This window comes from Acinonyx jubatus, chromosome A2, assembly GCF_027475565.1.
Source record: "Acinonyx jubatus isolate Ajub_Pintada_27869175 chromosome A2, VMU_Ajub_asm_v1.0, whole genome shotgun sequence".
Taxonomy (NCBI): domain Eukaryota; kingdom Metazoa; phylum Chordata; class Mammalia; order Carnivora; family Felidae; genus Acinonyx; species Acinonyx jubatus.
The window spans coordinates 35,982,798-35,998,893 of record NC_069383.1 but is presented as its reverse complement, the minus strand read 5'-3'; the positions used below and the strand labels follow the sequence as shown (position 1 = coordinate 35,998,893).

The window sequence follows — 16,096 nt, the reverse complement described above, 5'->3', positions numbered from 1 at the left end:
ATGCAAACTGGTGCACCTACTCTGGGAAACAGTATGGATGTTCCTCAAAAAGTGAAATAGAGAACTACCCTATGATCCAACAATTGTACTACTATGTATTTATCCAAAGGAATAAAATTCATTCAAAGGGATACATGCACCCGGATGTTTATAGCAGCACTATCAACAATAGCCAAATTATGGAAAGAGCCCAAATGTCCATCAACTGATGAATACATATAAAAGAAGTGGATAAATATATAAAATGGAATATTAGTCATCAAAAAGAATGGAATCTTGCCATTTGCAATGATGTGGGTGGAGCTAGAGTGTATTATGCTAAGTGAAATAAGTCATTCTGAGAAAGACAAATACCTTATGATTTCACTCATATGTAGAATTTAAGAAACAAAACATCATATGATTTCACTTTGATGTGGAATCGTAAAACCAAACAAGCAAAACAACATGAAACACAGATTTGTAGATCCAGAGAATATTGTTGGTTACCAGAAAGGAGAGGGTTTGGCAAGGGGAGAAATAGATAAAGGGGTTCAAGAAGTACAAACTTACATTTGTAAAATAAGTAAGTCATGGGGATATAACGTACAGCATAGGGGCTCTTGTCAATACTATTATATTAACTTTGTGTGATGACAGATGGTAACTGGATTTACTACAGAGATCATTCTGCAATGCATACAAATATTGAATTGCTATGTTGTACACTTGAAACTAATATAGGGTGATTATACCTTAACTGAGAAAAATAACATGTTTTGCTTAAACTCTTTAATTATTCATAGGAAAATTACAGAAATATGTACCTATTCTGTAATATATATATTTGGTGAGTATATGTATCATACATTATATTATATGTGCATATATATCATATGAATATGTGTATATGTATATGATATATACATATCAATATGTATCATACATTATATTGTAATTTGTGTATAGTATACATTATAAATATACAATACAATATAATACAATACAATACAATACAATATAAATAACATTGTGGTTATTGCTGAGGGATAGTTGTTAGTTTTTCGTTTTTTTATTTATAACTTTCTGTATGATTTAAACTTTGTTCATCGAACATGTACTAGTTCCTAAAAATGAGAAAAATATTAAAATAGACAATAATTACTAAATTGGCACTCAGTTGCAGTTATCTAATTAGTGTGTATAATTTGTATGGTTAACCAGGTGCTCTGTTGGCTCAATCATTCCTAGTAATAAAGATTTACTATATCCTTTCTTGTGTTTCTGTTCAGGATTTTAACACCTTTAAAGACAAGGATGTTGTAGATCCTGTGGCTCAAGAGCCTTTAGAAATTGGAATTTTCATCCATAAGGGATTTTTTTTCTTGATACTGTACACTTTTTAAAACACCTAAATATTAGCTACACAATGACTTATCTTTTAGAATTGTTATTTATAAAACCCGAAAAGGATTCCTTTCCCTGGATAAGCTAATTTAAAACTAATCCTAAGAAGGGACTGAGTAGGGCAAGTGCCTCTTAACACCATAAGACATAATTCCACCATTTATAAAAAATATTTTGTAATTCTTCTTTTATTAATATGAAATGAAATTCTTAGGTATGTTTCAATACGTATAATTTCAAAAATCAGTTTAATAGAAAATGTAAATGATCAGATGTGACTAAATTAGAAGATTTTATGAAGTAGTCATGTAGTTGCTCTACTTGTAGAATAACTATAATTATGATAGCTAAAAATGAAAGGATACATGAGCCATCATTAGTGCTCTTTCTTAAAATGGTGAAAAGGGACAATTCTGAAGAAAATAAATATTATTTTGATATACAGTATCACTGACCTAATAAATTCAGTGTATATTGAAAACATGGAAAAACACTCTAGATCTTAAATGTAAAATAAGGTTAGGTCTAGTCACAAGTTCTGTATTTTCATGAGTGTTCAGAGAGAGTCCTGTAAGGTGCAGTAGTATTCTTCATTACTGCGGGATTACCAGCAGACATAACCCCTGCCCACAGGTGGCAACGATGTATCGAATTATTACAACCAAAAATTCTCTCACAGATTTCCCAAACTCCCTTTAATTAATTAATTAATGTATGTATGTATGTATGTTTATATATTTTTGAGAGAGAGAAAAATCTATGTATGTATGTATGTTTATATATTTTTGAGAGACAGAGACAGAGCATGATTGGAGGAGGGCAGAGAGAGAGAGGTAGACACAGAATAGAAAGCAGGCTCTAGTGTCTGAGAAGTCAGCACAGAGCCTGCCATAGGAACCGTGAGGTCATGACCTGAGCTGAAGTGGGATGCTTAACTCACTGAGCCACCCAGGCTCCCCCCCTCCCCCCCCCCCCCCCCCCAACTCCCTTTAAAAAGCAGTATGGCTCCCACTGAGAAGCTCTGGTTGCAGTGTTGAGACACAGAAGTTCTTTATCTCTGCTACAATCTGTGGAATTAGAAAAGCCTGTTTATCTGTCTGATGTTCAGATCCATGATTTATTGGTGAAAAATAATTTTTAAAAAGGCATTTTGCACTCGACTTCTACGATCTCCTTTTGTAATTACATAAAGTCTTTTACTTTTGTCAGCATGACTTGGAGAAATCCTCAGAGAATGTTTGTTCAGACTTACCTTCTTAGAAAACTCTGTTGTGTCTCGAGGCCTGGTCAACATCCCAAAGAATAGGTATTTACCCCAATCTCCAGTACTTGGCATTTGTATAAATTCTATGTGGGCTACTGCCTAATATTACAGTCAGCTCATTGAATGTAATTAAAAGGGTGGAGGTATCACTCATCACTAAATAATAATATTTGAGAAATTTGAGAAATTGAACATTTGTGATTGGTATAATAGAAAGCAGAAGTAAGTCCCTGAGGCTGGTGATTAGCAGAAGTCAACTCATAACTTACTTTCATTGAGTTTTAACTGTAGATTTCAATTACCATCATGATTACTGAGCAATATTTATTGACTACTCTCTTGCATGTAATTCCATATTTTGATCTCTGTTAACTATTGAATGCTCTTTAGGAATTCCCACGTTCTTACATTGGTTGGCAGAGCACACATTTGTACATATGCAAATGTGAATCATCCAGAGAAATGACAATAGACATCTTTACAGTCACAGTGTATGAAATTTTGATGATAAAATATATTGGGTTATTAGAAATTCATATAGATGTTCAAATATTAATTTACTTAATGCAAAATTCTATGGAACTTCCTACTTGTCAGGTACTTCTCTAAGCAGTTTTTTTTAAGTTTATTTATTTATTTTAAGGGAGAGGCGGGGAGAGAGAATCCTAGGCAGGTTCCACCCCCAGCCTAGAGACCAACAAGGGACTCAATCCTACAGTGCCCATGAAATCATGACCTGAGCTGAAACCAAGAGTCAGATGCTTAACCAACTGAGGCACCCAGGCGCTCCATAAGTAATTTTAAAAATTATCTTAGTCCTCACAACAACTTTAAGAGGTGGTAGTATCATCCCATTTTTAAAAAATTTTTTTTAATGTTTATTTATTTTTGAGACAGAGAGAGACAGAGCATGAACGGGGAAGGGGCAGAGAGAGAGGGAGACACAGAATCGGAAGCAGGCTCCAGGCTCTGAGCCATCAGCCCAGAGCCCGACGCGGGGTTTGAGCTCACGAACCGTGAGATCGTGACCTGAGCTGAAGTTGGATGCTTAACCAACTGAGCCACCCAGGCGCCCTTGTATCATCCCATTTTAAGTGAAAAAGCAGAGACATAATTAATAACTTGCAAGGGTGTAACCAGAATTTAAACCAAGGCCATCTGATTCTACAGTTTATAATTTTAATCTAGGAATTACTGTGATGGACATACCCAAAAGTGACTCTATAATGAGTCATATCTTTGTATAATCTCCTCTCCTTGAGTACAGGCAGAACCTGTGACTTGTTTCTAGCCAACTGAATGTTGGAAAGGTGGAGGGGGAGTCATTACTGTGAATAGGTTTAAAAACTCTGTCTGAACAAGCTGGAGTAAGAGATTGGCCTACTGCGTGTGAAGACATAAGAGAATGTGTTTTGAGAGCACCTGTGAAATTGCTGTGTTTCACAAACAGCCTCTCAGGAGCTGAGACAACCCCTAGCCTATACCAACAAGAAAATGGACTCCCAGTTTTACAACTACAGGGAACTGAATTCTGCCTACAATCATGCGAGCTTGGAACAGGGTCTGGAGCTCCAGGAGGAACACAGCCCAGCCAACCCCTTGATTACAACCTTGTGAAAGCCTGGGCAGATGACCCACCTCAGCTGTGCCCAGACACCTGACTCCTAGAAGTCTTAGAATAATGAATACATGTTGCTTGGAGCTGCTACATTTGTGGCAATTTGTTACACAGCTATAGATAACTAATACAATTATTAACAGTTGAAATAAAATCCATGTCACTGTCAAACTGGTAATTTTTTGAAGAAGTTGAGCTGTTTGGGATTTTAACTACACATGATTGTGAAGAATCCTTTCTATACATACGAAAGTATGATTGAAGGTGATACAGGGCATCTGGGTGGCTCAGTCGGTTATGCATCTGACTTCAGCTCAGGTCATGATCTCTCCAGTCTGTGAGTTCGAGCCCCATGGCAGGCTCTGTGCTGCCTGCACAGACCCTGGAGCCTGGTTCAGATTCTGTTCCTCCCGCTGTCTGTGCCCCTCCCCCACTCACACTCTGTTTCTGTCTCCCAAAAATGAATTAATGTTAAAAAAAATTTTTTTTAGGAGAAGAAAATATGATTGAACGTAATAATGTCTATATTTGGGAAGACTTAAAAATATGTTTTGAAAATAGGAGATGTTTATTAAAGAGTTTTCTGATATTTTAAAGGAAATCTCAAGTATCACAAAGTGAACCTGAAAGTCATTGAGGGATTTTAGTGGAGGGCTTGTTTGACCAAAGCACTGAAGCCAAGAATAACTTTCATGGAAGCACTCGTCTTTCATGCCCTCTGGTAACCAGTGCTTATCTCTGTTCTTTGTAGATCATTTTCTACCTTTGTTTTATAGTTAATCTTTTCAAAAATTGATTTTTACTGCTCATGTTTCCTTAATATGGTCAATCTTTCCTATTTGCACTATGCTTAGAAATCTGAAACTAGTATCTCTTTATCTTTTTGAAAATATACTTTTAGTCTCAAAGTTTTGGATAACTTAGCTTCTTTCCTGCCTATGTTGTTGATCAGCTGGAAACTTTGTGAGCCATTATGGTCAATGATTTACAAAGTAAGCTAATTTTAATTAAAGTGTGTAAGATTAGAACATTAACAGGGTAAATAAATTGATGTTTCCAGAATGAGGAAACATAAAGTATTTTATTCAATTATTCATTATTTTACATTTTAAAACTGTAACCATTATCATAAAAGTATTAAATACCTTAATAAAACTCCCTGTTTAACAATTTTTTTAGTACAATGATCAAAGTAAATATGGTGTTGGAGATTTAACAGAAGGACTTTAAGTGCAATTGTAATTAGATAACTTCATAATTAGATAATTGTAATTCGATACAACAAATAGCTACAAATTAGCTTATATAACAAATAGACCTGTGGGTCTAAGTAACAGATTTAAATTTCTCACTATAGGATTGTTTGTTCATGAAGCAATCTAAGTGATCTAGTATTTATGGCCAGAGAAAGTAGTAGCCATTAAGAAACAGACAGACAAACATTTTAGCTTCTACAGTTCTTTAATTAATACGGGTTTCTATTTCTTACATTTTAAACTGTTCATTGATCGGCCACTTGGAGGATAGTAAGTATATGTGCATGAGAGGGCTTGTGCTGGCCTAGAGAATAAATGAAATGTGTAAAATTTTGTAAAAGTATCTTTTACTGTTATATTGTTATAATAGAATTTGTAAATTGAGATTAGGTGACTGCAATCTTTCTCTATAATCCATGTTCTCTTAGTTATACTTTATCTTTACTGATTACAGTTACTATTTCCCACATCTTTTTGCACACCCAGAGCAGTGGTTTGAAATATTTCTGTAACAATATTAAAAGGGAAAATTTAAGAGTAGAAAATAATTCTGTATGCTGAAAACACGTTACGTATACAGTCAATAGTAAGCTAGATGTCTCATATACATTTTATCTTTAAACATTTTTATTATGCCTTCTTATTCTGGATATCTGTTGACATTACTGTTTATGTTCATAATATGAGAATGGGAAAATACAATATGTTTGACCTCGTTTGACTTTTTTTTGACGTTCAGTCAGTTAAAAGGTTTGTAAGACGTTTAATTACCAAATGGTATGATCATTATTCATCTCATCATTTAATATGTAATGTCAACTGAATTGCCTCCCTGGAGCGCACTGTGTTTCACAGATCAATAGATTTACCAAGAGCTTGAAGGAGAGCTTTAAACATTCATTGAAAAGAAGGAAAAATATATCCCTCTAGTAAAATGGCTTGTGTAGTCATTTCATCAGTTTCATAATTATTTTATTTACTTCTGTGAATAAATCTCCTTATAACAATAATTTTAGAGTATTTCAGTGCCTTTAAGTAAATTAAATTATAGTGCTAATCAGATTTATTTTACTCAAAGGCACTGAAAACTCTATAACAGAAATACAGAGGCAGATATTTCTTGAATAAATTCTGCTTTTGAGATCTGTCTTGATCTATGTCTATTTAAATTATGGTTCTCGATACTTTGAGAGAGAGAGAGCAAGTGGCGGAGAAGCAGAGAGAAAGGGAGACAAAATCCCAAGCAGTCTGCACAATTTCAGCACAGAGACCAATGAGATGCAGGGCTTGAATTCACGAACCATGAAGTCATGACCTGGGCTGAAACCAAGAGTCAGACGCTTAACTGACTGAGTCACCTAGGTACTCCCCTCCTTGAATAATTTTTATGAAAATGTTATTTTGCATTATATATAATCCTTATTTATTATGAAGACATTGTTATGAGAGGTTTGGAGCTACAAGGACAATTCTTCCCTCTTTGCCACCCTTTGGATTCTCACCAGTCTTGACCGAATCCCACTGAAGGGCAGTTAGTAACAAAAACATTTAAAATTCATTGAGTGCCACTGTGTGCCAGCATCTTCTAATCCCTTTATGTGAATTAACTCATTTAATGTCTCAACAACCATGCGAGGTAGCCACTGCTATTCCCATTTTGACAGATGAGTTACATAACTCTCCCAAGGTCATGCAGCTGATAAATACAAGAACCAGACTTAGAACCTTGAAAGTGGCTCTTAAGAGCTTATGCATACTGTTCTTTGAGCACAAGAGGAAAGTGGTAAGGGAATTATTGGACTTTTAAAATGCTCTATCACTTTTCCCTGTGCCTGCAGTCTGTGGTGATTTGGAGAGTGGAATTTACATATTAAAGTATGGGATGTTCAGTGCTGTGTTAGATGAGCCAGAGAGTGTCAGGTCTGGCATTTGATTTTACCCTATTTACAAGCTAACAAGTCAGTCTATTACTGTTTCATGGATGCTGGCAGAAGACATCAACTCATAGATCAGAGACAAAGGAATGCATTAGTTATAACACAGCAAGCAGCCTGAGCATCAGTCATCATATTTGCATCAGTTTTTCTTGTTCCTAAGTACTATGGATCAGTATAGCCCACACAGATGCTATGCACATGGTGGGTGTATGTTATAGCTGAGGGACACTGAGCTATAGACTGCCACTTTTATAGAAAGCAGTAAGCAAGCCTGGTCTTTGTCCCAGAGAGATAGGATATCTCATCCTTCGAGGTTCCTCACTGCAAATACAACCTTGAGCAATGGACCAGGTGAAGATAGCATAGGGTCTTGCATTCTTGGTGCATCCTTAAGGACTGTAGGAGGGCCAAATGCTCATAGAGAAAATGTCTTTATTACTCCTGAACCCTTACACTGTGTTAGTTTCTTATTGTTGCTTTAACAAATCAATACATCCTCTGCCTTAAGACAACACACATTTGTTACCTTACAGTTCTAGAGGTCACAAGTATGAGATGGATCTCTCTGGGCTAAAATCACGGTGTCAGCAAGGCTATGTTCCTTTTTGGAGGCTCCAGGAAAGAATCTGCTTTCTAGCCTTTTCCAGATTCTAGACGCCATTGCATTCTTTGGCTCTTGGAGTCTTCTCATCTTCAAAGCCAGGAATAACCCATTGAATCTTTCTCACATCACATCATTCTGACATTGCCTCATCTTCTTCCCTCTTCGACATTTAGGGACCCTCTGATTATAGTTGGTCCACCGGATAACCCAGGATAATCTTTCTATTTTAAGGTCACCTAATTGGTAACTGATTTCATCTGCAACTTTAATTCCCCTTTATAATATAAGGTAATCTTTCCATAGGTTCTAAGAGTTAAGATGTAGACATCTTGGGAGGCCTTTATTTTGCTTTATCACGTATACCATCTTGGCTTTTGGTGAATTTTCATGAGTTGGCTATTGTGTTGGCCAGTCTGATTAATCTGACTGACAGAGGTCGAGATCAAACTGTTCAGTTTGTATCATAAGGCCACTAGTAAAAGGAATCCAAGCATCAGGATAAGCACAACTTGCAATCTTGATCTGTTATGCCCACAGAGTCCTGGACTGAGCCAGTGTTGTATAAATACTGAGAAATACTGGTAGGTCTTGTTTTAATCAGCCAAGATAAGTGTAAGGCCAGTTAATTATCCATTATGACCCACACAAGGGAGTTTAGACTGACATGCTGATCTTTGGTGTCATTGCCAATAATTATGGGAGGAAATAGATGGGCCAAAAAGCAACCTTCCAGTGAAGAAATATTCCATGGCTCAGTCTCCCTCACATAAAAACATGTAACTTAAAGGGGCCCATTATCCCTCTTTGAGATGTGTTGCTAAACTTTATTTCAGTCACCAATTTACATTAATTTGGTTAAGTCACATGGGCAAGATCCCTGAATAGCTGCAGCTTTGGTGGCCTTATACTCTGTAACTCAAGGCCAGTGGGCATCAGGAGAAACTATGAATATGAATTCATATCACAAATATTTAAACAAGGTTTAGGGGTCAAGGAGCATTAATTGTTCCTCCCTCTCCCATCTCCCACAGTCTAAGGTGCTCCTTCTCCAGTACCAGAATAGGGGCTGGGTGAATAGTATACTCAACCCAGTGGTCATTATTTTTATGATCTAGCATTTTGTTAATACAAGTACAATATACAGGAGACTGAAGTACAATTAAGTTTGAATTCCCCAGCTCCCCTCCTAACTGGATTGCCACCTGAAAGGTATACTAACCTGGCTGTCTGAGAATTGCTGTTAGGGTAAAGAATGGTATAATCATACCCAGGAATGGTAAGAGTCAAATCACAAATTTTCAAAACGGGTCTATATAGCTCTCACCCCTTTCACCCTGATCATTATCCAGGAGATGGTCAAAAAGAGATAAACGCTCTCTGGGGACAGCTGCATTCAGTGCAGATGCCCAACTAAGGTATGGGGATCAAGAGGAGCTGAGGGACATAGGTTCAGAAATCTTTCTGAATCACTTTTTGAGGAGGCTTTTCCAGTGCTAGACAGCTCAGATGCCTGTGGAAGTCAGGGAGCGTGGACTGATCTTCAAATAACTTGGCAGTCAGTCTATTGTTGGGTGACCTTTGTGACAAAAGATGCACTGTTGTCAGACTGTAGATGGTTCAGAAGCTGAAATATGACACAGTTATGATTCAAGGACCACAATAGTGTGGCCACAGTTGGCTGATTAGACTGGAACAGTGCCAGTAGATAGAATCTGAAAAAGTGTCAACAGCTGTGAAGTACCAACAGTAGCCCTGGGACAAGGGCAAAGGTCCAGTATAATCAATTTTCTAGGACCAGGTGGAGTCAATGCTGTTGGGAGACATTCCCCATGGTTCTCTACTGTCTACATTTCTTGTAAGCAGAGGAACTACCTAGTTCTTTTCTTTCAGAATATCTTTTCAAGAGTGTCTCTACAGAGAACAGTCTTGTAAGATAGAGCTATAGCCTTCTTCTGGAGCAGAGAGCAATTTGTTCACTATACATTATGTTAAAGACTATGTATCCGGGGTGCCTGGGTGACTCAGTTGGTTGAGTGTCCGACTTTGGCTCAGGTCATGATCTTGTGGTTTGTGGGTTTGAGCCCCGCATCGGGCTCTGTGCTGACTGCTCAGAGCCTGGAGCCTGCTTTGGATTCTGTCTCTGTCTCTCTCTCTCTCTGCCCCTCCCCTGCTCGGGCTCTGTCTCTCTTTCTCTCAAAAATAAATAAACATTAAAAAAAAAAAGACTCTGTATCTATCTGGGATAAATATGGGAAAAACTTATTTCCCATTATAGAATATCCAGGTTCCCTAACTTTAGTGATCTCCTCTAATATAACCACTGCTTACACAGTTGTCACTTGGCTCTCTTTATATCACTCTGTGGAAATTGGAGCGCAGGAAACTGCCTAAGTTGTTAGTTTTCATGTTAGATCCTTCACAGTCCTCAACAAACACTACTGGAAATATGGCCTTCTGTACTGCTATACCAATGGACCAATTTTTGGCCAATGTTGAAAGTCTGGCATGCAGTGGTAGCTTCTGTATCAGAAACAGAGTCCTTTATTGTGTGTATGGTTTTGATGGTGTATGCACTGTTTTGTCTGGTATGATGATGCTTTCTTGTAGTAATGGTGGTGATTTGGCTGGGGCAGGCTTGATTAGTGTCTTCATTCTGGTTAATCTCATTAGAGAACAATCTAGATGAGAGTGTCTGTTAATCTGATCAGTAGCCATAATTTCCCCCCATACTTTGTAGCCCTAGGGGTAGGTGTCTTTAATGTGCCAATCTGTGATCTTCCAGGGGAAGACCATACTGCTGGGCCATTGGCAATTATCTGTGATTTAGTAAAAATGTAGTGTGGTTCATCAAGGGGAGTTTGGGTTGGGGCTACAAGGACTGCCTTGAGTTATGCCCACTGAGCACAGTGACTAAGCAGCAGTAGCAAAAGAAACATCATCAGATATCTGTTTACCAATGTATCAGTGAAGCAGGTTGAGGCATTTACAGGAGCCTCTGTGAATTGAGGGACCCATTTAGACAGCAGTTTTATTTTGGGTGGTAGGATTGGGGGGAAAGATACCCCCAAAGGGGTAGCTGCTACTTGTTCGTACAAAACTGAGATATCACTAGAACCAGTCTAGCTAGCTCCTGAATGTACCATTTCTGTTTGACTAAAAATACCTAGCAGTCCCTTTTCACCTTAGTGCTTCACAGCTTCCTTTAGACAGCACGGGGAGAGTGTGGACCAAAGACCTGCTGTGCTCTGAACCACCCAAAAAATTTCCACAGAGCAGTTTCACATAGTACAATTGGATGTGCAAGTCCATGATATCATATTATAAAACTAGATATAGATATGTCTACTAAAGCAAGGGAAACAAAAGCAAAAATAAACTATTGGGACTGTATCAAAATAAAAGGTTTTTGCACAGTAAGGAAACAATCAAGAAAACAAAAAAACAGCCTACTGAATAGGAGAAGATTATGCAGATGACGTATCCAATAAGGGGTTTGTATTCAAAATGTATAAAGAACATCTATAATTCAACACCTAAAAAAATAAATAAATAAAAGCAAACCATATAATTAAAAAATAGGCAAGATAGGGGGCACCTGTGTGGTTCAGTCAGTTAAGCATTCAACTCTTGATTTTGGTTCAGGTCATGATCTTGCAGTTTGTGGGATTGAGCCCCACGTCCAGCTCTACGCTGACAGTGCAGGGCCTGCTTAGGATTCTCTCTCTCCCTCTCTTTCTGCCCCTCTCCTGCTTGTGCTCATGAGTGCTCTCTTTCTCTCTCTCTCAAAATGAATAAACTTTTGTTTTTTTAAAAAATAAGCAGAATAGACATTTTCCAAAGACATTTTTTTTCAAAGATATTTTTCCAAAGAAGTTACACAGATGGCCAAGAGACACATGAAAAGATACTCAACATCATTTATCATCAGGGAAAAGAAAATCAAAACCACAATGAAATATCACATCACACCTGTTAGAATGACTAAAATCAAGACAAGAAACACATATTGGTGAGGAAGTGGAGAAAAAGAGTGTCTCATGTACTGTTGGTGGGAATGTAAATTGGTACAGACAATGTGGAAAATAGTATGGAAGTTCCTCAAAAAATAGAAATACCAAAATACCAAATGATCCAATAATCTCACTATTGAGTATCCAGGAAAAATGAAAACATGAACTCAAAAAAATATATGCAGCCCTATGTTTCTTTTAGTATTATTTACAATAGCCAACCTAAGTGCCCATCAACAGACTAATGGATAAAGAAAATGTGGTTTATACACATGCGTGCATGTTCACACACACACACACACACACACACACACACACACACACTCACATGAAATGGAATATTACACAGCCATATAAAGGATGAGATTGTGCCATTTGAGACAACATGGATGGACTTAGAGGGTATTATGCTAATTGAAATAGGTTAGACTGAGAAAGACAAATACCATATGATTCCACTTATAAGTTGAAGCTAAAAAAAAGAATAAAACATAAAGCAGAATCAGAACTATAAATACAGAGAACAAACTGATGGTTGCCAGAGAGGAGGAGATGGGGGCTTGGGCAAATGAGTGATGGGGAGAGGGAGATACAGACCTCCAGTTATGGAATGAGTAAGTCACAGGAATAGAAGTATAAGGAATACAATCAATGATATGTAATAGTGATACAAGGAGACAGATAGAAGCTCTACTTGTGGTGAACGTAGCGTAATGTATAAATTTGTCATATCACTAAGTTGTATACTGGAAATTAATGTAATATTATGTTTCTGCCATACTCAACCCTAGGTATAATTTTGTGTAACATGACTGTGACCCTTCCACTAAATGGACTTGAGACTAAGACCTATATCTTATTCATCTTTGTATCCCTGGTACGTAACTTGTGCTGGTACATAGTAGGTGCTTAATAAGCATTTGCAAGTTAAAATAATAAATATTGTAAATTTGGAAAATTTCGAAAACGGTAATTAATAAGGTATGTCTGTCAGATCAGGAGAACTTGTATTAATGTGCTGTCTGCCTCGTTATTATCAATAGCTGTGTGTTGTGAGATTTGGCTTCAATATTCTAATGTAACAGTTAGGAAAATGGATAAAGTAATGTTGATTTTTGTGTTCCAGATACAGTGATTATGTAGAAGACCACTTTTTTAACTTATTTCATGAATTATTACCTACTTAGGAAAGGAAAAAAAAAGTGGTTACAAAATAATAAGTACTATCTTTAAGCATCCTAATAGTTGCCACAAAATCAGCATCCTTGTCAACAAGGTACAAAAACTTCGCCTTCCTAACACTAAATAAAATTAATCCACGTTACCATTGTTGTCTTTGTGGTGGCTTTTCCCAAAGCCCCATGAGACTTAATTGGCTAAATTTCCCTTCTGGGAATTTTATAGTCAATTCCCTAGAAATTTAACAGAAAGCAAAAGAAGCTAATGCTCATTAAGCAAGTAAAATAATATGGACATTGACTTAGGCACATCTTCTGATTTATCAAATTTAATAGTCATGAACATGCATTTTATAAAGGGGCATAAAGTGTAAGTACTGCCAAAGCCCACACAACTAGTGTTTCAGTTAATATTTAAACTTAGGCTTATCAGTCCTTAAGTTTCTGTTCTTTCCATTAGATCTCAGTTATTCAGTCATTTTCAGTTGATGGAACCATGTGGTTAACATGGACGTCAACGTCATACTATTGTATGGAGGATTATATATATGGTTTTAATTTATGTGCTGCCAACGAGAAGACTGGAGGACTACAGAGTGCTTTTTATGTATCCCTACCAGTTAAGAAAATTTTTAATTTTTCCTTTCTGTAGTTTGTATACGAAAGAAAATCACTACGCACTCATATGGAAAAACAGTCAATTCTCATTTTCACTATTATGTTCTTTAAAGCCACCACAAACACTGAATCTGTGAATACCGAATCATTGCCCCTACAGGACATACAGGGTTAGGTTCCTGGTGAGTCTCTGGTCACAACATTTTCATCAACTGCTCAGTACATAACTTTATGAGAGTTTATGTCTAAAAGCACCTTAGTAAATATATATTGTTGATTAATTAACATTGAATACATGGCTAACATCACTGCAGCTCATGCCTAAACAAAACTCATCTAAGTAATATATATTTTCTTTTGTAAGACACATCACAGCCTCTTGTGTTTAGAAACACTAAACAGCCCTTCAGCACTACACTTGGAGACTGTTTTGAACAGTGTAATCTCCAACAAAAATCACAAATATGGTGCCACATAGACCGCTAAAAAGGCGTTTGTTTACAGTTTGAGAGCTGAAACAGGAAGGCAAGGTGTCACCTTGTTTGACCTCAGCTAGAAATGTGCATGTCTATGAAGGACCACAAAAATGCTGTCAGTATTGACTTCGGAGTTACAAATAAATTTTAGTATATAAGTGAATTCACAAATATGGAATCTGTGAAAAGTGAGGAATAACCATATATGTACTATACATATACATGTATATGTGCATACATAATTACTAAAATGATCTTTCAAAATACATGTTATTCTCTTCTTCAATGTCATGTTTTTGAATGACACATTTATTCAACATATACACTGGGAATATACCTTGTTACAGGCATTGTGGTAGGCACTGTAGATATAATGGTGAACAAAACAGATAAAGTTCCTACCTTCATTGAAGTGACAGTATATATTTTTTTAAAGCGAATAATATTCCAGGTGATGATCACTGCCATAAAGAAAAATAAGGCAGGGGTAAATAATTGAGACTGATGTTGAAAGAACTATTTCATACAAAGTGGTCCAGGAAGGCCTGATATGGTGGCCATATAGGAGAGACCTGAAGTGAATGAGGGAGCAAGCCTTGCGGATATGAGGGAAGAGCATTCCAGAGAGAGGAACTGCACATGTGGAAGACTAGGAGAGTTACAAATGTAACCTGTCTGAGAAGAGCTGAGAGTGTTTTTGAAACAGTGAGCCAGGACTTTGGGAGGTGGGGTCATAAAATCAACAGGGGACTCTTCTAGAGTCATGTAAGGAAGGACTTGGAGCCTAGCCATACCAAAACCTCCTCAATAAAACATTTATAGTTTTTAAAACCATGTTCTTTCCCTCTAAAGAAATAAATTGCCCTGTAAATGATATAAACATCTTGCTATTACCAACTCATTTAAGTACTTGATCCCATTTCAAAGTACCCTCTGGGTCCACCCACAGGAGAACTGCCCTGAACTTCCCTGCTCCTGTCTCCCTCTCAATCTGGAACAAAGACATGTAGTTTCTTCTTAAAGTTTGGCTTGATTTTTCCTGGGGACGTGAAAGTAGAGTTTTCAACTACTTGTTTCCGATGGTTTCTCTCCTCCCCAGTTTTATTGAGAAATAAGCGACATGCTTCCCTGGATAAGATGGGCAGCATGACGGTCTGATTTACATTGTAACGTGATTACCACAGCAGGTTCAGCTAACATCCTTCTTCTCACATAGATATAATAAAAAGAAAAGAAAAAAGGAAAAAAAAAACCAACATTCTCCTCGTGGTAAGAACTCATGGGCTTTACTCTCTTAACAACTTTCTCCATAACCATTTGGCAGTGTTAGCTATAGTCACCATGTTGCACATTATATCCCTAGGATCCAAGGTTTCAGGTCTTATATTTATGTCTTTAATACAGTTTGTGTTAAATTTCTGTGAGTGGTAAAGATATGAGTCAAGCGTCACTATTTTACATATGAATATCCTGTTATCCCAGGTTTATGGAAAAGACTGTGTTTTTCTGCATTGAATATTTTTGAATCCTTTGTCAGGTATTAGTTGATCGTATACTCTTGGATTTATTTCTGGGCTCTTGATTCTCTTCTCTTGGTCTATTTGTGTTTATGCCAGTACCATACTGTTTCAATGACTGGAGCTTTATAGTATTGCTTAAAATCAGGAAGTGGAATGCCTCTTGCTTTGTACTTTCTGAGGATTTCTTTGGAAGCCATTTGGGGTGTTTTGTAGCTCCATGAAAGTTTTA

General features: G+C 37.0%; 1 protein-coding gene across 15 annotated transcripts in view; it reads left to right on the top strand.

The window, feature by feature from the left end:
* The window catches only part of FOXP2 (forkhead box P2), a 563,073-nt gene that overhangs the window by 175,787 nt on the left and 371,190 nt on the right, over window positions 1–16,096 (top strand). For 2 of the 15 annotated variants that reach the window (XM_053218186.1, XM_053218189.1), the window contains one exon: window positions 12,867–12,952. The exons of the other annotated variants lie outside the window; for them this stretch is intronic. The gene's annotated coding sequence lies outside the window, so the exon portion shown is untranslated. The remainder of the gene's footprint in view (window positions 1–12,866; window positions 12,953–16,096) is intronic. 15 annotated transcript variants of the gene reach the window in all.